General features: G+C 34.3%; 1 pseudogene; it reads left to right on the top strand.

Annotated features, from left to right (window-relative positions):
* Positions 1-245: 245 nt before the first annotated feature.
* LOC141506709 (mitochondrial import inner membrane translocase subunit TIM14 pseudogene) lies at positions 246-571 on the top strand (annotated as a pseudogene).
* The last annotated feature ends 22771 nt before the right edge of the window (positions 572-23342 follow it).

Here is a 23342-nt window from a genome sequence, read left to right on the forward strand (position 1 = left end):
GTTCATTGCTCTTGGGTAGGTTGATAATAATATAAAATGAATATTTTATGTAAGTTAATTCACTTATTTAGTGTCCTACTAAATTGTCAAATAATAATTATATAAAACTAGAAAAATGAAAACAGACCCCCGGAGTGGGCGCTCTTGGCGCTGCGGGAGCAGAGGCGGCAGCGCTGCCTGCGCCTGGGGTGGAGCGGAGCCAGAGCGGAGCCTCCGGGCGGCCTCCGGGTGGCACCGGGCCAGCCATGGCCAGCACAATGGTAGCAGTTGGACTGACAGTTGCCGCTGCAGGATTTGCAGGCCGCTATGTTTTGCAAACCATGAAGCATGTAGAGGCTCAAGTAAAGCAAGCGATTCGAAGTCTACCAAAATATGCCTTCAGTGGTGGCTATTACAGAGGCGGATTTGAACCCAAAATGACAAAGCGAGAAGCAGCACTAATATTAGGAGTAAGTCCTACAGACAGTAAAAGGAAAATTAGGGATGCCCCACAGACAAGGGAGGATCTCCTTATGTAGCGGCCAAAATCAACGAAGCTGAAGATTTATTAGAAAGTCAAGTTAAGGGGTAGCTAGGTGGTGTAGTGGATAAAGCACCAGCCCTGGAGTCAGGAGTATCTGGGTTCTAATCCGGTCTCAGACACTTAATAATTACCTAAATGTGTGGCCTGGGGCAAGCCACTTAACCCCGTTTTCCTTGCAAAAAAACTTTAAAAAAGAAGTCAAGCTAAGATGTAAAATTAGTACGCAGATAATTTTAAATTTATATATACATCAATTTATGTATAGGAGTCCTGATATTTTATAACTTCATAAAAGCTGTAATATTTCTTTACTGGTTGCATTATTTGGTATAATTTGTTTTTTTTTTTCTTTTCATTAACTTTGATACCACTGTAATTATTAGATTACAAATGTTATGGTCTTATAAGTTATGAGTATGTTTCCTAATGGGAATTGAGTAGAACCTGAAACATGATTCCTTAGTTAACTTACTTATATTTAGAATCCTGCAGAAACAAATCATCCCTCTTCTGACATAACAAACATTTGCCTGCAGTACTTTATATTAATTTACCATATTGATTCCACAAGGCTCAAATAACTTTGCAGATTTATAAAATAGATAATGAATATAGCAAATCATATAAGAGAAAGATGTGGTTTATTGTGGCATTTTTTGCATTAAGTACACTGTCCCATAATATTATATTCTTTTGTTCTTTGGAATTTTTTAAAACAATTTCTGTAAAATGCTTTTACCTTTTTAAAAAAACTCAGTCTTATTTTAGACTATTTTGAATGACTGTTTAGTCATACAAAATTCATTCATATATAAAATGTCCAGATTTACCAGTGACTCATAAGAGCTTTAACCTGACTAAGGAGGAAGAGAAAACAAACTTGTTGAGTTCCAGCTATAAGAAACACAAATGATAACAGTACTTCCTGCTGGCACTTGGGAGATCAACTACATCTGATCTGATCGATGTGAACATTTCCTCCAATGATTAAAATCCTAACCTATCTATGCCTGCCAATCATGGTCTGCCCTGACATATCATTCAACAGACATTGGTAATGTGTGAAAAAAAAACAAAACTTGGTGAGTTAGAAAGTGCCCCCCAGAGGCCAATTGTCAAAAGTGTTTGAGACAGTTGCACAAGGAGCTGTCTCAATCTACTTGCTAACCTCGGGAACCAGCTGGGATTGAAAGGTTTCATTGATTGATGTGTCAGTTAGTTTACTACTTATCCACCATAAGCTTCCTAACCTTTGGAAACCAATGCCTCTCTTGCAAGTGGCAAAGGATGATGATCCAGTGGACCTGTGCAAAAACAGGTATTCTAATTGGGATAGCAACATTTTCCATGGTTTACATTAGTTACCTCTTATTTTTTTAAACACTTTAACATGATTAGCTACTGAATTTGGGGATAGAGTTTAATAAAACAGATTATCAGGAATTCTTCCAATAGGACTCTTGAAGCAAATACAGAAAAAAAGTCATTTTTGTTTTTCAAACTTTGAATATGTGTGTGTGTGTGTGTGTGATCTGAAAATTCTTAATACTTTAATGAAATTGTAATGATGACTGAGGATAAGAAAATGGAGTGCGGATTAGAAAACCTCCAGGTTGTCTACCTTACTTGTTCAATTTGTTCTGCATTCTGTGCATCAGTTTGGAGACATGCCATCCTAAAACTAATTATTAACTGAAAAAGGCCAAACCAAAAAGTAACCCTGGTTCCTACTTATTCTTCATGTCTAGAGTGATGATTAAAACAGATTTTATTTCTGTGAAAAAGCAATTGGATATTAGGTAATAATATCAAAACCTGAAATTAAGATTTGCCAAGAATAAACTAATTCAGAAAAAAAATATTAAACCAAAATTTAGAATTAACTCTAAAAAAAATAAGAAGAAGAAGAAGAAGAAGAAGAAATTTCACTTGAAAAAAACAGTTTAAGAATATGGAGGGAATTTTTTTAAAAAAGTGAGGACAGCTAAACAGCATCAGATTTTTTAACTATATTGTGAGGAATTATGATGAAAACAACTGATACTAAGAAATAAAGTACATCACTGATTAAATTAGGAATGATGTAAATTGAAGTAAATGTTCATATTGATCTAATATTACTTCAAAAATTTAAAGTAATACCTCACAATTGACAACTATTGCTAGGTAAAATGTAAAGCAGTTTGACAGACAGTAGGAATAGATCAGCAACCCATACCATATACCAAGTATGCCAAGAAACCTGGACAATCTACCAGTGTCATGTCAGAAAGCTGAATCACTTCCATTTAAATTGTCTTAGGAAGATTCTGAAGATCACTTGACAGGAGAAGATAACAGACTCTGAAGTAATTTCTTGAGCTAAAACTCCCTATCATTCCAATATTACTACAGAGAGTGCAACTAAGATGAACTGGACACATTTGAATGTCAAAAGTATACTTGCCAAAAAGACTACTTTTGTGGAGAAGTCACACTGGGCAAATGCTCACAAGGGAGTCAGAAGAAGCAATATCAAGACACCCTGAAGAACATTAAAGAACTTAAAAATTGATTGTACAGCATGGGAGACACTGGCACAGGACCACACTATTGTGCCCTCATCTATGAGAAAGGCAGAATTGAAGCAGCTCAAAGGAAACATAATATATGCAATTTTAGAGTAAGTATCCCAGGTATTCACATATACTATTTGTGCCCAAAGAGTGGTAGAGCATTCTGAGCTCATATTATTATGATCAGTCCATAGTCAGACATATTGAAATTTGTCTTAAACATAGTGATGTCATTTTGGTCTTCTATGACAAGATGAGTTCAAAATGGATTAATGATTTAAATATAAAGAGTGACATCACAAGTAAATTAGAAGAGCATGAAAAATTTTTCTATTAAGATTTCTGAATAATAGAAGGATATATGAAAAAAAGAATATTATAAGAAACAAAATGAATAATTTTATTATATTACATCTTAAAAATACACAAAATTAATGCAGGCAAAATTGGAAGCAAAATGGGAAACTAAGAAAAAATTGTATAGCCAGATTTGTAAAACAAACAATAAAAAAGATGTCATTCTCTGATAAATATTGAAAGGATCTTAGCAAGCACTTTTCAGAAGAAATCACCTATACTATAAGAAAATGTTCTAACTCACTATTGATTAGAAAAATGCAAATTAAAACCTCTCTGAGAAACCATCTCATACCTATCAGATTGACTAACACAACAGTCAAGAAAAATGACAAATAATAGAGGTGATGTAGAAAAATGTGGACATTAATGGATTACAGGTAAAGTTGTAAACCAGTCCAACCAAGAACTATGAACCAAAAGCTATCAACATGTGCATACTCAGGGGAAGCTAGGTGGCATGATGGATAGAGTGCTGGCCCTGGAGTCAGGAGAACCCAAGTTCAAATTTGACTTCAGACACTTAAAAATTGCTTAGTTATGTGAGCTTGGATAAGTCACTTAACACTATTGCTTTAAATAAATAAAATTTTTTAAAAATGTGCATACACTTTGACCTAGCAATACCACTACTAGTCTGCATTCCATAGATATCAAAGAAAAGTTTTAAAGGACCTATATCTACAAAGTATTTATAGTAGCTTTCTTTGTGTTGGCAAAGAATTACAAATTGAGTGAATGTCTATCAATTAGGGAGTGGATGAGCAAGTTACAGTATATGACTGTAATGGAATAAAATTTTGATATAAGCAATGTTGAGCAAGAAGGTTACATAAAAACCTTTGAAGTCTTATATAAACTGATGAAAAAGAATTAAGCAAAACCCAGAGATAGCAGCACATAATAGCATCAATATTGTAAAGATGACAAACTTGAAAAACTTGGCTGCTCTTATCCAAACAATGATCCCAGAAAATTCCAAAAAACTCATAATGAAAATTGATATCCATCTTCAGTTGGAGAATTGATGAACTTGTAGATTTCAAACATACACTTTAAAAGTTTCTTTACATTCCTCATTTGTGTGTTATCTTTTGCATGGGGCTGACATGGAAATACATTTTGCATTCCTTCATATAATTGCTTGTCTTCTCAAAGGGTAGGGAATGAATATTAGAGAGGCATAGAATTTGGAATGAATATTTTTTAAAAAGAATAAATTTTTAAAAAGTATTTAGTAAATATTTAATTAAATTAATAAAATTTATTTAGAGAAAAGAAAAAAAATAATTGAAGAAAGAAAAAATTTAAAAGAAATTAGATTTGATGTAGTAAATGTTTTGGAAGAATGATTTGGAAGAGAAGATACAATTCCTCTGCTTTTGAACAAATTTGTCAGATTCATAGGAAAAAAAAAAAACTGTTTTCTGCCTCCTGCCAAGATCAGTAGAGTGAGCTTGGTTATCAGCTTAAGAGTGCAACTGAGAGAACTCAGACATGTCTGTCAGGGGAAAGGGCTTATAGTACATTCCAAATCTTCTCTTCTTCATTCTTTGTGACTGAGCCAGGAGCTAGGTTGGGTCAATGTTCTGCAGAGATTAAAGTGTCATATTAGATAATCATGCTATTAAGGAACTCATTGTTCTTCCAATTTGGAAACAGGAGAGAATGTAATTAATCTAATTTATGTATTCAAAAAGAGCAATATGATATTTGAAACAACTGCTCTTCTACCTCTGCTGTGGTTACTAGTTGGAGGAAAACACATAATCATAATATCTTTAATATACATATATAGCCATTCATATAAATACATACAGTATATACCCTTAAATCCATGTTTTAAATAATAATAATAAAAAGTAACAAAAATTATTTAGTGTTTAGTATGTGCCAGGGACCATGCCAAGCTAAGCTAATAGATAATAGTTGTTATCTCTTTTGATCGTCAAAACAATCCTGGGAGGTAAATGCTATTATTAGACCCATTATCCAAATGAAGAAACTGAGGCAAACAGATTTATGATTTTTTTCAGGGTCACATGCTTAGTTGTGTCTGGGGTCACTTTCCATACATACATACATATATATATATATGTATATATATATATATATATATATATATATATATATATATACACATACATATATATGTATGTATATATATATATACACACACATACATATATATGTTTATGTCTTTCTGTATGTGTGTCATATATGTAGAAATATGTATACACATATGTATGTATACATATTTATTCATCTGCTGTATATAATAGACAATTTGCCTAAAACTTGTTTTCAAGTCCTGTCTCTGAGACTATAGGGAAGTGATTAAATCATTAATTGTCCCTAGTACCTAGACTAAAAATTTTAAAATTTTTGTTTGAGGGAATACATAGACGGAATTTCCTATATCAATAAAATGACCTACAGACATAACTTAGAGATATTTCAAGATCTGTTCCACACTCCTGAAATAATGCAAAGAAGAGAGTCACACAATTTTTTTTGTTTCCAGTGAATATAAAAATTGTCTATATTACACTGTTATCTATTATGTGATAATATTTTGTCTAAAATGTTATATACCTTTATTTAAAAGAATGTTATTGCTAAAAAAATGCTAAAAATCACTTAAGCCATCAGTGAGTCAAAAATCTTTTTTTGCTGTTGTAACATCTTATCTCAATGTTGGTGACTGCTGATTCATCAATGGTAGTTGTTGAAGGCTGAGATGACTATGACAATTATTTAAAATAAGATAACAATGGCTATTTCTTATGATAGCAATGAAGTTTGCCACATCAGGTATCTTTTTCTTTCATTAAAGATTTCTCTATAGCATATGATACTGTTTTTGATAATATTTGATTCACAAGAGAACTTCTTTCAAAATTAGTCATCTCAGATTGTTTGTAGAATACTTCCAATATGATTATGTCTCAGAGAAGAGAGAAACTGAAGGAGAGGGTGAGTGCAACTACTGAGTAGTGGAGCCATAAGCAGCCTAACATTTATCAAAGAAATTTGTGATTTTTGTGTGGTTTGTGGCACCTCAAAGCAATTACAATAGTAACATCCAAGGTAACTGATTGCAAATAACCATAACATATAATAATGAAAAAGTTTGAAATATTTTGAGAATTACCAAATTGAGATACAATGTGTGAGAACCCTGAGACACAAAGTGAGAACATACTTTTGGAAAAAAAAATGGCCCTAATAGACTTATTTAATGCAATGTTTAATGCAGGGTTAGCAAACCTTTCAATTTCTTTTTAACATTTTATTTGTTTTCTAATTATATTCAATAGTAATATGTACTCATCATTTTTGCAAGGCTCTGAATTCTACAATTCCCCATCCTCCGTCCTCCCTCCCCCCCCCCCCCCGGGAGACTGTTTTACAGTCTCTACATTGTTTCCATGCCATACATTGATATAAATTGAATGTTATAAAAGTAAACATAAGAATAAACATAAAGCCACTCCCTCAAGAAGATAAGAAAACTTAAGAATAGAGAGAGAAAAAAATGTACTTTAGTCTGAGTTCAGATTTCAATGTCTCTGTCTCTGGGGTGAAGTTTCTTTCTTTATCAATAAATCCACCAGAGAAATTGCTTCAGTATTTTTCCCATAGTTGCTATTACTAGCTATTACTACTCCATTCTATTTCTCCCCACTCTCATTTATTCTATTCTCTCTCTCCTTTCATCTTGGCCCTGTCCAAAGTGTGTTGAATCTCAGTACCCTCTCCCTTGATCTTCCCTCTTTTCTATCACCTATTCCCCCCCTTCAATCCCCCCATTCCCCCTCATCCCATCCCTTTCCTCTCATCCTTCTCCAGGGCAAGACAGATTTCCTCACCCTATTAAGTGTGTATGTCATTTCTTCCCTGAGCCATTTCTGATGAGAATGAAGGCTTACTCATTCCCCCTTGCCTTCCCCCCTCCCCTCCATTGCAAAATCTTTTTCTTGACTATTATGTGAAATCTCTCAGCTTCTTCTTCATCTCCTTTTCCTTCCCCCTAGTACTTTCCTCTATCACCCATTGACTCCATCCCTTTACCACATCATACCATTGTATTCCAATCCTTCCTATGTCCTGTCTATATATGCTCCTTCTAACAGCTCTTAGAAATGAGAAAGTTCATATGAGTTATCAATATCTTCTTCCCATTCAGGAATGCAAACAGTTCAATATCATCAAGTTCCTCATAGTTAGTCCCTCTCTTCCACTCCCTCTATGGCTCACCAGAGTCCTGTACTTGGAGATCAAACTTTTTGTTCAGCTCTGGTTGTCTCAATATGAAAGTTTGAAAGTCTTCTGCTTCATTAAAAGTCCATCTTTTCCCCTGAAAGAGAATGTTCAATTTTGCTAGGTAGTTGATTTTCAATTGTAAACCAAGATCTTTTGCCTTCCAGAATATCATATTTCAATCCCTACAAGCCCTTAATGTAAATGCTGACAGATCCTGTGCAGTCCTGACTATGGAGCCTTGGTAGTTGAATTGCTTGTTTCTGGCAACTTTTGGAATTTTCTCTTTCATTTGGTAGTTTTGAAATTTGGCTATAATATTCCTGGAAATTGTTCTTTTGGGATTTCTTTCAGGGGGTGACCAGTGTATTCTCTTGATTTCTATTTTACCCTCAACTTCTAGGATCTTAGGGCAATTTTACTGTATTATTCCTTGAAAAATGAAATCTAGGTTCTTCTCCTGGTTGTGGCTTTCAGATAGCTCAATAATTTTTAAATTATTTCTACTGGATCTGTTTTTGAGGTCGGTTGTTTTTCCAAGGATATATTTCACATTTTCTTCTAATGTTTGGATTTTTTTTGAAAAGTTTTATTTCCTCCTGATTTCTTGCAAAGTCATCAGTTTCCTTTAGTTCCATTTTGCATTTGAAGGAGCTATTTTTTTCAGAGAGCGTTTTTATCTCCTTTTATCTCTTTTATCTCCTTTTCCAGTTGGCTAGTTCTGTTTTTCAAGGCATTTTTGGCATTTTCTTTTGCTTTTTCCATTAAGTCTAAACTGTTTTTTTAACATATTATTATCTTTAGTATTTTTTGGTATTTCTTTCACCAAGCTTTTGATTCGGTTTTCATGATTTTTCTGCATGGCTCTCATTTCTCCCTATTTTTCCTCCACCTCCCTTAATTGCTTTTCAAAGTCTTTTTTGAGCTCATCCATAGTCTAAGCCCATTTTCTATTTCTCTTAGAGGTTATGGATATGAAAGCTTTGATTTTTGTCATCAGTTGAGTATGTGTTTTGATCATCCATGGGACTAAAGTAATTCTCTGTGGTCAGATTCTTCTTTTTCTGTTATTCACTCATTTCCTTAGCCCAAGACTAATTTACAGCCCTTCTAAGACTTTGAGTTTGTTTTTGGGGCGGAACACCCCACTGGGACCTTTATTCCTCCAAGGTCTTATGCTCTCATGCCTGTGCTTTGATATGTAGATGATCACAGCACTGCCCTCTGTCCTAGGGCTATAAGGAGGGATCCAGCTATCTTAGTATGGAAGCCCAAACTGCAATATGCAAGTGTAGGCAAACAGCAGGGTCCTACCCCAGGGAGAGCAGAGAAATTTCTGCAGACTTCCCTTACTGTCTCTGGGGGTGCAGGCTGCTTTCTCCCAATTCTGGCTGCAGATTCTGTGGCCATACTCCTCACTCCACACTCACCCAGATGCAGTAGAGTTCTCACCACCCCTTCAAGCTGTTGCTGGTGATCTCTGGGCTGCACTGAGCTGAGCTGTGCTGTGCTGTGCTGTGCTGGGCTGTGCTGGGCTGCACTGTGGCTTTTATTTTCCAACCCCAGCTCCTGGGTCCTGGTGAAACACACCTTTCCCTCGGAACTTCTAAGTTATCTTGGACTGGGAAAATGTATTACTCAGTCTTTCTGTGGGTTCTGCCCCTCTCAGTTTTGACTAGAGACATCCTTTGGTTTTTGTGGGTTTGGGGGGCTTGGAGTTCTTTAGAAATGCTGCCTTCAAGCTGTCATCTTGGCTCTACCCCCAAACCTTCAATGTTTAAAACACACAAGACAAAATTCATTATTTGTAAAGTTCAAGAAAAGAAGTTCAATGAGTTATGACTATCTTTTCAATCAAACATGTATGTAACATATTTGAATAGGTCATATGAAGTCAGTTAATTAAAAAAATCCCACCTCATGGACCATCTACCATACCTCTCTTAAATTTTCAGCGAACACTGTTTTACCTAATATTAACTCTTAAAATACTTTTGTGAAGCCACTTAATTACAGTAATGAAGGAATAAAGGAGAGAAAGGATAAAGGAAGAATCAAAATGAAAATGAAAAAAGAGGACAACTGATAGGAATGTCTGATAAGAAGGAAGGCCTTAGTTGATTTACATTAAGTATGGAAGATAATTTTTCTTCTTGCATAAATTATCTGCCCCTTGACCAGGATCATTGATTCCATAGGGACTAAAGCAAAATAAACCAAATATAATGAATTTGCATATTGCAAAAAAGGCTCTAGGTATGATAACCAGGTAATAATTAAGCTGACCAAAATGATCATCATGCCTGATAATATATGTTTGCATTCCTGACCATCAGGAAAGTTGAAGCTGGTAGATTACTCAGTGTAGGAGTCCTGAGCTATAAAAGACTAAATTGATTGTCTATATTGTCTGAATCCACTATGGAGCACCCCAGAGAATAAAGTTCTATTAGGCTGAATAACATGAGATGATTTGGATACAAGCAGAAAGGAGACATTCTACAATCTTTTTATGCATGTGGGATGCAATTAAACTTTAGTGTCTTGCCCAGAGTCACACAACTAATAACTGTCAAGTGTCTGAGGCCAAATCTGAGGACCTCCTGACCCCAGGATCACTGTGTCATGTAGCTACTCTGACATTCTACAATATTATAGAGCTCACATTTTAATCAGAAGAAACAACACACAATGGAGTTTTGATGTTTATGTTCAGCTCAAACATCAATTTATGAAAAATTTGGATATCCAGCTAGCGCTTTAGGTGCCCAACAACTATATGTATACTATACTATATATACTTTGTATTTATTCCACCTAAACAGTACTAATGTGTGTGCAAATTGTATTCTCTAATAGAATTTAAGTTCTTTAGAGACTTTTTTCATCCCAATCACTTACTAGAGTGTCTGAAGATTAATAAAAAAAAATTTATGAATTGATGTATGCAAACCCGTTCCCTCCATAAGATTATATGGTGGCATAGACTTTGAAAATTGGAAAGGATCTTTTCAATAACCTAGAATAAGTTCTTCATTTTGCACTTGAGCACAAGAGATTCAGTTAATTTTAATAATTTTTTGAGGACCAACATGTTATAATGACAAACCCAGGAATTTTCTTAAATTCTATTTAATCCCCCCAAAACCTACTCGAGTACTCTATAGACCAGCTTTTGATAAGTATAGATGTCTTATCTGTAGGTTATATGTCATTCTGCTAAAACATATCCTGGGCTTGTGGTGCTCCTCTTCAATTATGTCATGCTTTAGATTAGGGGTGTCTAATCTTTTATGTCTTCTGGAACATATTGCCTAACAAACTCCTCAAGGGCCACATACAGAATTGAATAGTCATTCATGAAAGAAATGAAACCCACACCAATAGGGATCACAACAATAAATGTAATAGCTCCTGCTTGAATGGGCCCCTAGGCACCACAAGTTGCACACACCGGAATCTAGATTATATGTCATTTACCAGAAGCCATCTGGCAACAAAATGTCATCCCAAATGTACTTAAGAGAAAGATGGATACAGTTTTCTTTTTAAACACAAGTCTCATTTACATATATTCAGCATTGTAAAAGTAATACATAAGAAGGCTGACTCAACTCTTTATATTTTGCTTTCATGTCTTGTAGATGGAGTCAAAATTTAACCTTCAAATTTAACTCTCAGACCCATTTGGGATTGGAGGATGTGTAGATAATTTTGTACATCTTTAAAGAAAACCTGAATTTGGGCTAAGATTAAAATGCTCAGCTCTTTTAATGAACCTACATACTCTGTTTCAGAAATACCTGATTCTCATCAATAGTGAAAAAAATCTGAATATTATGAACTATTCAATCCTCAAAACAATTTGCAAATATAAATTAATGCTCATAATATCCCAATGAGATATCTTAATGCTGTCAGGTCCCTCCAACAACTTAATCTCTCTGGGCATTTAGAAACTTGTGAAGTTTAACTCTTTCAGGACAATGTGAATTATACTACACAAAGGGAAAGTTATCAATTAGTATCCACAGAATGGATCTACTTTTCAAGGAATAAACAAGAATTTTGGATAGAGTTAGAAAAAAAGATACTCAAATTTCTTTCTTCCTTCCTTCCTTCCTTCCTTCCTTCCTTCCTTCCTTCCTTCCTTCCTTCCTTCCTTCCCTTCTTGAAGAAGACCTTGACATCAGAGAATTGATGCCTTGACAAACATATGTACTGAAATTGAGTGAGGGGATGCTGTGCTAAATCACCAGGCTCACTTTCTCCACCAAAGTCATTTGGATTCAGTGGACAGATATGAATCAGGATGACAGGAGATGGCCTTGGATGTAAGGCAATCAGCATTTGTTGACTTGCCCAAGGTCACACAGCTAGTGATTGGCAAGTGTCTGAGATTGGATTTCAACTCCTATTCTCCTGAATGAAAGACCACAAGTTTATCAGCTGCATCGCCTAGCTGCCCTAGATACTCTTAGAAGAGCTCTTTTCACTAAAAGATGCCTAACCTTTTAAAGACCCATTAAATAACACATCTACTTAAGTGCATCTTGTTAAATCTTCTCCTTCCTCTAAGATAATAATACTTAAACTTGTATATGTTTTACTATTGACTTTTTCTAGAACTGTAAATTATTTAATTAATCCAAAGTATATAGAAATTCTCTGAATCACTTAAAATTTACCTGAGTATTCTATTATTCTCAGATTATAGTGTAAGATATAATAAGAGGAAAGAGCCTTTAGAATTCATAAAAGTTCACCTCCTCATGGACAAATTCTGATAGTATCAGGTTTGTGTGAACTGCTCATCACACTATCCCAAAGAACAAAGACTATCTGCTCATGGTTTCTACACTGCCTCCTATTTATTTCCTTGGCTTGCTTGTCACTACATAGAAAGAGTGGCAAATTATCCTTAGATGTTTAATTATAGTTATTTCAATACAAATAAATTATTTGTTTGATAGTATGTTTCAAATCAATAACTAGAAATATGCACATTTGAATCAAATTAATTCTTGGAAGTAGATTCATATGGGAATGTAAGCAGGTTTTCTAAGTTATAAGTACTGGAATATGATTGTTATCTGGAGTTCTCTAGATGGTACCAACAAGACTCTGGATGGGATGGCATAAATTGTAAAGAAAAGAAGTAGTTGCTGAGTAATGGAAGTAGTCAGGAAGTCTTAAATGGGCAGAACTAGATATATACCATGGAAATTTGTGTCAAAAACATAAAATAGATTAATATATTTGGAGATGGTCATAGGGATTTTGGTATCTAGGAGAAAGCTGAATTTCAATGAGAATCAGAAGATAGATCTGGGATCAAGGTTGAGTTTAATAAGAGAGTAATTTGTGAAGGTCATTGCAGAATCAAGGACATTGACTCCTCATTGGCAGATTAGAGGAGCTGAATTAAAGCAATACACCTGTGTAGGGAAGAAAAATCAATATTTCCAATTATAATACTATATGATTTTTCTGCAGGTCTTGAATTTGAGATGAAGTCTTCTAAAGAATGTGAGTTAATTGGCAGAGGGGGTGGAATTTTGGAAGAGGAAGATAATTTTAGTTATAAAAGACATGTCAAATATCATAATCTTCAATTCATTTCTTCTGAGGACATTACCCTGCACTGACTTTCTCTCTATGCCCCAAAATTTCAACACTTTGAAAACCTCATCAATCTGTAAATTCCCATTTCTTTGGAACTCCACTTATTACTAACCTTTATCCTTCAGATTGAAGGATGTAACATGAATCCTGAAATCTCCATATAAGGAGAAAGTCCAGTTCAGAGGTTTTCAATTCTTTCCCTCAGAAGCAAATCTAAATAAATTATTTTCTTTTTTTACATTTAATTAATTAGTTTATTTTCACACTGCTACAGAAGTTTTGTTGTAAACTCCCTTCCCCCCACAAAGATAGAGATACCTCAAGAAAAATAAAGTGAGAGCCAAAAAAAAAAAGCATATTTCAGTCTGTGTTCTTATGCCATCAGCTCTTTCTCTGGGATGAATTATAATATAATATAATATAATATAATATAATATAATATAATATAATATAATATAATATAATATAATATAATATAATATAACATAACATAACATAACATAACATAACATAATATAATATAATATAATATAACATAACATAACATAACATAACATAACATAACATAACATAACATAATATAATATAATATAATATAATATAATATAATATAATATAATATAATATTTATAATATTCCTGGAAGTTACACTTTTGGGATCTCTTTCAGGAGGTGACCAGTGAATTCTCTCAATTTCCATTTTACCCTCTGCTTCTAGGATTTCAGGGAAATTTTGCTATATTATTTCTTGAAAAAATGAAGTCTAGGCTCTTTTCCAGGTCATGACTTTCAGGTAGCCCAATAAAAATTTTAAATTATCTCTTCTAGATCTGTTTTCAAGGTCAGTTGTTTTTCTAATGAGATATTTCATATTTTCTTCTAATTTGGGTTTTTTTGGGGTACATTTTCATTTCTTCCTGAGTTATTACAAAGTCATCAGCTTCCTTTTATTCCATTCTGCTTTTGAAGGAGTTATTTTCTTCAGAGAGCTTTTTAATTTCCTTTTCCCAGATGGCCCATTCTGCTTTTTAAGTCATTCTTCTCATTTGACTTTTGGGTTGCTTTTTCCTTTTGGCCTAAACTGGTTTTTAACATATTGTTTTCTTCAGTATTTTTGGTACTACTTTCACCAAGTTGCTGACTTGGTTTTCATGATTTATCCACATTGCTTTCATTTTTCCTCCAAATTTTTCTTCTACCTCCCTTAATTGCTTTGCATAGTTTCTTTTTTTGAGCTCATCCATAGCCTGAGCCCATTTTCTATTTCTCTTGGAAGTTTTGGATACAGAAGCTACAACTTTGTCATTTTCTGACTTTGATCTGATTCTTCTTTTTCTGTTATTTGCTGCTTTCCTCATCCTATGACTGATTTACCACACTTCCAAGGCTTGGCAGGGGGTGGGGGGTAGGACAACCCACAAGTACTTTAATTTCTCCAAGGTCTTATGAGAAGCTCTGACTGCTTTCTTGCCTGTGTTCAGGCCCTCCCCTCTGCCCTGGCACTATGAGAATACTCCCAGCTCAGCTATGGTGGGTGTTACACTGCTGTGCTGTGCCTTTTTTCCAAGTCTTGGTCCTGGTGGAACAGACCTGCCTGGGAGATCTTCTAAGTTGGACTGGGAAATTGAATCACTGTCTTGCTTTTGGTTTTGTGCCCCTAGATATTGACTAGAATCATAATTTGAAGGTTTTTGGAGATTTTGGGGGAACACATTCCTGGGAATTCCTGCCTTCATGTGGTCATCTTTGCTCTGCCTCTTTTACTACCTTCTTTCTGCTTCAGGCACTTCTGGCTTACAAAGGAAAATTTTTTTCTGGTCTCTAAAGTAACTGCTTTGATGACTCAGAATATTACAGTTAGAAGGGATTTTAGAAGGAAATTATAAACATGAATCTTCCCTGATAATATGACATCCAAGTGTCATATTTTAATTCTTCTAATGGTTAATCATTTCTTCTTTCTATTGAGAAAAATCAGCATCACTGCTACTAGACCATGCCCTAACAGAAATTTCTCCTAGTTTTGTACCTTGAGGTCAAATAGATGCCAAATCACTTAGAATCTATGCAGGATAGCAGAAATAGTCCTGGATTTGGATTCAGTTTCAGACTCACAAAGTCTTTGCATGAGCTCAAGTCATCCTCCTGATGATCTCACTGGATCACGTCACTTGAAATTTTATTTGTAATACATTTTAAGGAAAAAATAACTAAACTATTCTCCTGCAATTCAGTGTTTGCCATTTCTGCTATAATTCCTTCTGTTAACCTCTTTATGCTAAAAGAACTTTTTCTCATACCTCTCAAAAACTCTCTCTCCTTTGGGGTCCATATAAAGTGTTTTAAAATGAACACAGGACCAGGAATGAGCAAGATTCAAGAGATAGTTCTGCTATTGGGTTCATTGTGTAATAGCAGGAAACAACTTCCTTCCTCAGAAGTTCAGTTTCCTAAGCCATAAAATGACATGATATTAAATGGCTCTTTCCAGATGTAGTATTGTAGTATTCCATTTTTATAAATGTGATATGATGTGTGTGTGTGTGTGTATGTATGTAAGTCAGTCAATAATCATTTTAAGGGTCTGCTTTGTGCTAATAATTGCTTGGGGTGTACAAAGAAAGGCATAAGGCATCTCCTGCCTGCCAGAAACTCAAATCTGATGGAGAAAATAAGTAAAAAATAAATCAAACAATTTACAGGATATTATAAAATAACTAATGGAGCAACAAGAGGTATTGGGATTTTAGGTAGTGCTTGAAAAAAACATAGGGAAACCCAGAAGCTATGTGGGTTCAAATGGAATCATAACCATTGCAGCTTTCCTATTTTTTTCCAGTACCTTCATTTGGACAAAGACTTACCAGTATGTTTAAAAACCCAACCTATATTATTGCGTATTATATGGTGCCAATGTAGCAAAGAGATAAGACAAATAACAGCAATCAAATTAAATACTCTGAGTTATACTTATGATATACTTATAAAAACAGAACCTGGTATTTAAATTTTATACCTAAGGTATAAGTAAATATTGCATATTTTGAAGTTAAAAAGAAATGTGCCGAAGTAGATATTGAAAATATAAGATATGCTATTTATGTAGTCTAGATATAGATACAGTGAGTATTTGTATTATCTGTGAATATTAATTTAAGAAAATTTCACAAAAATCCCTTAAATTTAGATGTGCCTAATTATGCTATAAATCATGAAGACCATCTACATATAAATCAGAAACAAGTCTTTAAAAAGGCAAGACTTTCACTCTCAGTTTAATTTTTCTATATATTTTTCTAATCTAAATACAAATCTCATCAGTAGAAAAAGAAGTGTAAAATGTAGGCTTTCATTCTTCTACAACCTTCTTCCTGGCATGTAATAAAAGGAGATTACCTAAGAATAACATTCTTCTCAAAGAGTTCATGCTCCATCAAACAACCTAAAATAACTGCTGGCTCTTTTCCTTTTCTTTTTTGTTTTTCTTTTGGCCATAACATTTGAAGTATACAATTTTAGTGATAATTTTTTCTAGGCTAGTTCTAAATTTCACCCAGAGATTGGTTCATAACAAGTAAGCACCTAACTCCACACTGATCTTTAGGAGATATACATAATATCAGAGAAAAGACAATGGCCCCTTAGGCTCTGCATATTGTAGTAGAATATTACCAGCTGAGACAGGGATATGAAATCCCTGTCTGATGTTTGAAAGGAGGGAATGGCCTGTTTTGGAGATACAGGTGACAAATCTGACCATATAAATCAGGACATTCAATAAACCCCAGTAGCAACTTACTACTTTCAGGATCAAAAATAATATTATTTGTTTAGCTTTTAAAGCAGCTATAAGCCTAGAAGGCAAGAACCTTTCCATTATTCTTGCACCTTACTGTTATCTACGTTATCTATGTTCTTTCTTAAATATATTCCATAGTACCACTCAGTACATTTTCACTGATTATCCCCTTAAACCTGGAACTGAATTCTTTATCATAAATGCCTTTGAACTTGCCTGTCTTCTTTCAAATCTCAGATAAAAACTATCTTTTCCAAGGAACCTTATTGGGCTTAGTTATTGTTTGTTCTTTCTCTAAAAACAAATTCTTGGTTTTTTTCTATATTTCTATTGTTCAATTGTTTCAATCCTGTAAAACTCTTTATAACCCCATTTGGGATTTTCTTGGCAATGATACTGGGTTGCTTTCTGCTTTCCTTCTCCAGATCATTAAATAGACAGGGAATTGAGGCAAACAGGTTGACTTATCTGAGGTCCCATTTGAACTTATGGAGATGAGTTTTCTTGAGATGAGTTTTCAAGTCCAATGTTCTATCTACCTAGCTGCCTCATTTATCAATTAGAAAGAAAAAAATAAAGAACTCATTATGCCATAAATCATTTTAGGAGAACAGGTAAAGATTTATTCATCAGATCTATGGAAAGGAAGGAGTTTATGATCAATCAAGAGATAGAGAACATTATAAAATGCATAATGGATAATTTTGATTAAATTATTGCACAAATAAAGCCAATGTAACCAAGATTAAAAGAATAAAGCCAATGTAATCAAGATTAAAAAGAAGGTATAGAATTGGTAAATAATTTTTGCAGTTAATGTTTCTGATAAAGGACTCATCTCTAATATATATATATATATATATATATATATATATATATATATATATATATATATATATATATATATAGAGAGAGAGAGAGAGAGAGAGAGAGAGAGAGAGAGAGGAGTCAAATTTATAATAATACAAATTTAAAAGAGTTAAGGTGGCAGAGTAACGGCAGGGACTCACCTGAGCTCTCCCCTCTCCCCACTCCAAATACTATTAATTAATGAATATAATGAATATAATGACAGAACCCACATTAAAAACTGAGTGAAATGATTTTCCAACCCAATACAATTTGGAAGATCCTCATGAAGGGTCTGGTACACTGGGGTAAGAAAGCACCCATAGTACAACACAGGCTGCATCAGAATGAACCATGTCCAGTCATCTAAGAACAGAACTCAGGATGCCTGAGTCAATGGCTAGAGGGGCAGTTTCCAGACCTCTCAGGCCAGGGATTAACAAAGACAATTTGGAAGATCAGCAAGAAAACTCTGTCACATCAGGGTGAGAGTGAAACACAATCAAGCCCAGGCCTCAGCAACACAGATCCAATGCCTATGGACCAGGAGCAGGCCTTTGGTGCCACCTGGCACCTGCTTCCAGAGCACTCAACCTAAGTATGGCAAATTGGTTAAGGGAGACTGCAGACATCTATTTGCTATACCTGAGACAGGACTCCATTGCTTTGCCCATACATGAGTCTAGGTCACAGTTTGGGACTCCAACCTCAGGAAAAGGAGGGGGGACAACAGCCCTAGAGGAGTGGGGACCCTTCTCACAGTTCCTGGGCAGAAAAGAGTGCTTATGATTACCCTCATACCAGAACACAGACCAGGAAAGTACTCATAACTTATCACAAGACCTTAGAGCAATTGAAAACTTGCAGGTTCCTGGAGGTATCTCTGAAAACAGCCACAACACCTTCAAAAGTTTGGGATAGTGTGTACTCCACCCTGTAAGCAGAGCCCCATCTTAACAAAGAACTTGAAATCAAGTCATAGGTTGGGGAAATGAGAAAACAACAGAAGAAAACAACAGAAGAAAAAAAATCTGACATAAGTAATTATTTTGTTAATATGGAAAATCAAAATACACACTCAGAATTAGATAACAAATTCAAAGCTTCTGCATCCAAAGCATCCAAAAATTGTGAATTAGTCTCAGTCAATGTAAGAGCTCAAAACATATTTTTGGCAATTAAGTAAGGGGGATAGAGAAAAAAATGGGATGAAAAATGAGAGTCATGAAGAAAAATCAGGAAAAACTGAGTCAATAACTTGGTGAAGAAGTTCCAAAAATACTGAAGAAAATAATATTTTAAAAAACAGTAGGTTAAATGGAATGTTCCAAAAGGCCAACGAGGAGAAGAATGTCAGTTGAGGAGCAGAAATGGCCAAATAGAAAAAAGATGAAAAAGTTCTCTGAAGGAAATAATTAAAATATAGAATGTAGTTAAGGGAAGCTGATGACTGTGATAAATCAAGAAATAATAAAACAAAAACAAAAGAATGAAAAACTAGAAGAAAATATGTAATATCTCATTGGAAAGATAACTGATCTGGGAAAAAAACGATCCAGAAGAGATAATTTAAAAATTATCAAACTAACTGAAAGTCATGGCCAAAGACCTTAGACTTCATTACTTCAAGAAATTATTATGGAAAACATCCCTGATATTCTAGAAGCAGTGGACAAAATAGAAATTGAGGGAATCCATTTTCACTTCTTGAAAGACCACCTCTCAAAATGGAAACTACCAGAAATATTATTGCCAAACTTCAGAACTCCTTTAGTTAAGGAGAAAATTGTCCAAGTATCCGGAAAGAAACATTTCAAATATTGTGAAGTTGCAATCAGGATTACATAAGAATTTGGAGCTTCTACCTCAAGGGTTCAACCAATCTAGTATATTATTTTCTGGAAGGCAAAAGAACTTGGATGACAACAGGGAATCAACTACCTAGCAAAACCGAATATACTCTTTTGAGGGAAAAGATAAAATATGACAGAGGGGACTTTCAAAATTTTCTGGTGAAATAACCAGAGTTGAACAGAAAATTTGATCTTCAAACAGATGACTTAAGTGAAGCATAAAAATGTTAAACAGGAAAGAAAAATCATAAGGGACTTAATGGTGCTGAACTGCTTATATTTCTTCATGGGAATATGATACTGACAACTCATATGAACTTTCTTGTTCAGGAAAGCAGTAAGAAGCAGCTTAAATATGGACAAGACACAGGTGGGAGTTGAATTTGAAGGTATTAAAAAGTTGGAGTTAATGTGTGAGAAAGGAATGCACTGAGAAAAGGGGAAAGAAGTAGAATGTGATTAGTTATTTCACATTAGAGAGGCAAGAAAAAGCTTTTTCAGTGGAGTGGAAGGGGGGGAGGTGAGGGGGAGTGAGTGAATCACACTTTCATTGGAAATTGTTTAGAGTCAAAATAACATATGTACCCAAATGGGTATAGAGACATATCTTACCCAAGAGGAAAATGGGAATGGTAAGGGATCAGAGAAAGATGGGGAAAATGATAGAATTATGGGGGGGGTTGCAGAAAGAGACAGTTAGATGAAAAATATTTTAAAGGAGGGACAGGGAGAAAAGAGAGAGAGAATAAAATGAATGGGAGTGGGGGGGGGGAAGAAATGCCAAAGTAACTTTTGGAAAAATATTGAAACATTTCTCTGTTAATTTCTCAAATATAGAGAACTGAGTCAAAGTTATAAAAAATAAGACCCATTCCTCAATTGATAACTGATCAAGAGATATGAAGGTTTCAGATGAGGTTATCAATGTAATTAATTTAAATCATTAAAAAAATCCTAACTTACTATCAATATGAGAAATACATATTAGTACAATTCTGAGGTACTACCTCATTTCTATTGGATTGGTTAACAAGACAGAATGAGAAAATGACAAATATTTTTAGGAATGTGGGGAAATTGAGATATTGATGCACTGTTGGATGAATTGTGAAATGATTCAACAATTCTGTGGAGAAACTGGAACTGTGCAAAAAGGGCTATAAAACCATGTCCATCCTTTGACTTAGTCATGCCACTGCTAGATCTATATTCCAGAAGAGATGAAATTCGGGAAGAAAAGAACTCATAAGTATAAGTATATTTATAACTGGTCTTTTCTGGTAGCAGGTAGCTGAAGATGAGTGCATGCCCAGTGATGGAGGAATGTTTGAACTAATTGTATTAGGTTATGGGGATATAATGAACAGGATAATCTCTGCAAAACAAATAAACAGACAAACAAAAAAAAAACCCTACATGAGTATTCACAATGGGAAATGCACTATAGAAACAACAATATTTCATGATGATCAGTTGTGAATGACTTACCTTTTCTCAGCAATGCTGTTACTCAAGAGACATCTGAAGGACTTATGATAAGGAACACTATCCATCTGAAAGAAAGAACTGATGGTGTCTGAATACAGACTGAAGCATGTTTATTTTCTTAAACTTTATTCTTCTTGAGGGTTTTTTTTGTGGGGAAGAGGTTATATTTACCTTTACAATATTATTGCAACATTTTTCATAACTGCATTTTTTGTTTTTTTGCAAGGCAATGGGGTTAAGTGACTTGCCCAAGGTCTCACAGCTAGGTAATAATTAAGTGTCTGTGGCTGAATTTGAACTTAGGTTCTCCCAACTCCAGGGCCAATGCTTTATCCACTGTGCCACCTAGCTGCCCCATAACTACACATTTTTTTAGGTTTTTTTTCAAGGCAATGGGGTTAAGTGGCTTGCCCAAAACCACACAGCTAGGTAATTATTAAGTGTCTGAGGCTGGATTTGAACTCAGGTACTCCTGACTCCAGGGCTGGTGCTCTATCCACTGTGCAACCTAACCTCCCCATAACTATACATTTTTAACAGATGTCAAGTAATTTGTTTTCTCAGGGAAGTGGGTTTGGAGGGTGAGAATTTGAAACTCAAGCTTTTGGAAGTGAATGGTAAAACTTTTTTTCATGTAAATGAGGATAAATAAAATAATTAAACATATAAAAGAAAGACTGCCTTTCCACAATGAGAGATTAGTTGAAATCATGTACATAAATTTGTAATAGCCCCAATTAGAATGCTTTCATCTCCATTTAGGAACCCATGAATAAGAGCAAAAGTGGTGGATAGTGAGAGCAATCCAAGACTGGACTCTGGTAAGACAAGATCCTCAATAAATTTCAAAATGGCTTGGGACTATAGAGAGGAAGATAAAGTAATTTGAATTTGGAAAAAAAAGTGTATTATCTATAGGTGATAATGATCTGAGAAAAATTGAGAGGTAGAGAGGAATTAGAGAACAAAAATAAGACAAAATTTGAATTGGTTTGTTAGGAAAAAGGAGAAGTGGAATTATAATAAATGCAATCAAATAAAATTTCATGAATTTGGAAGTGAAATGCTTGCAGATGATGGAAAAATCAAGGATTTTACCATATCTCTGTATATAATTGAGACTGAAGAGTGGGTGAGGTCAAGAGAAATGAATAAATTGAGTAACTGGGAAGTAATTTTGAACTTTTTAAAAAATTTCCAACAAAATATGAAACTTGAATAATGATTTTTGTATAAATTTTGATATATTTATTTTATGACTAATAGAAAATATTTTAAAAGTGATCCCCTATTAAACAAACAAAACAGAAAAGAATATGTCATTATTCAGTTGATAAATTTTAAAAAAGATATGAACAGGCACTTTCAGATGATGAAATTAGAGCTATCTGTAAGTATATCAAAATACTTTATAATTGATTAAAGAAAGATAAATTAAAACAAGACTGAGGTTACCACCTCACATTTATCAGATTAGTCAATATGCAAACAAGGAAAATAATTAATGATGGAGGAGATATGGGAAACCTGGGACACTAATGCATTGTTGGTGGAGTTATGAAAAGATCCAATCATTCTTGAGAGTAATTTGGATGTGGGGAACAAAGGGCTATCAAACTGTGCAAGTCCCTCCTCCCACAAGACCATTGCTAGATCTGATTTCCATAGAGATCATAAAAACTGGAAAAAGACTCACATGTATAAAAATATTTTTGACAGCTCTTTTTGTTGTGCAAGGAATTGGGAATTGAGGGAATGTTCATCATTTGGGAAGTGGCTGAACAAATTGTGGTATATGATTGTGATGAAACATTATTATTCTTTAATAAATCATGAATGGGCAGATTTCATAAAAGTCTGGAAACACTGAGTGAATTGAGAATTATCAGAAGAATGTCCTACACATTAATAGCAACATTGTGTGGTGATCAGTTACGCTAGACAATTCTCCTCAGAAGTACAATGATCAAAAACAATTCTAAAGACTTGTAATAGAAAATAACATTTATACACACAGGAAAAAAAGCTAT

This window comes from Macrotis lagotis, chromosome 1 (assembly GCF_037893015.1).
Source record: "Macrotis lagotis isolate mMagLag1 chromosome 1, bilby.v1.9.chrom.fasta, whole genome shotgun sequence".
NCBI lineage: Eukaryota > Metazoa > Chordata > Mammalia > Peramelemorphia > Peramelidae > Macrotis > Macrotis lagotis.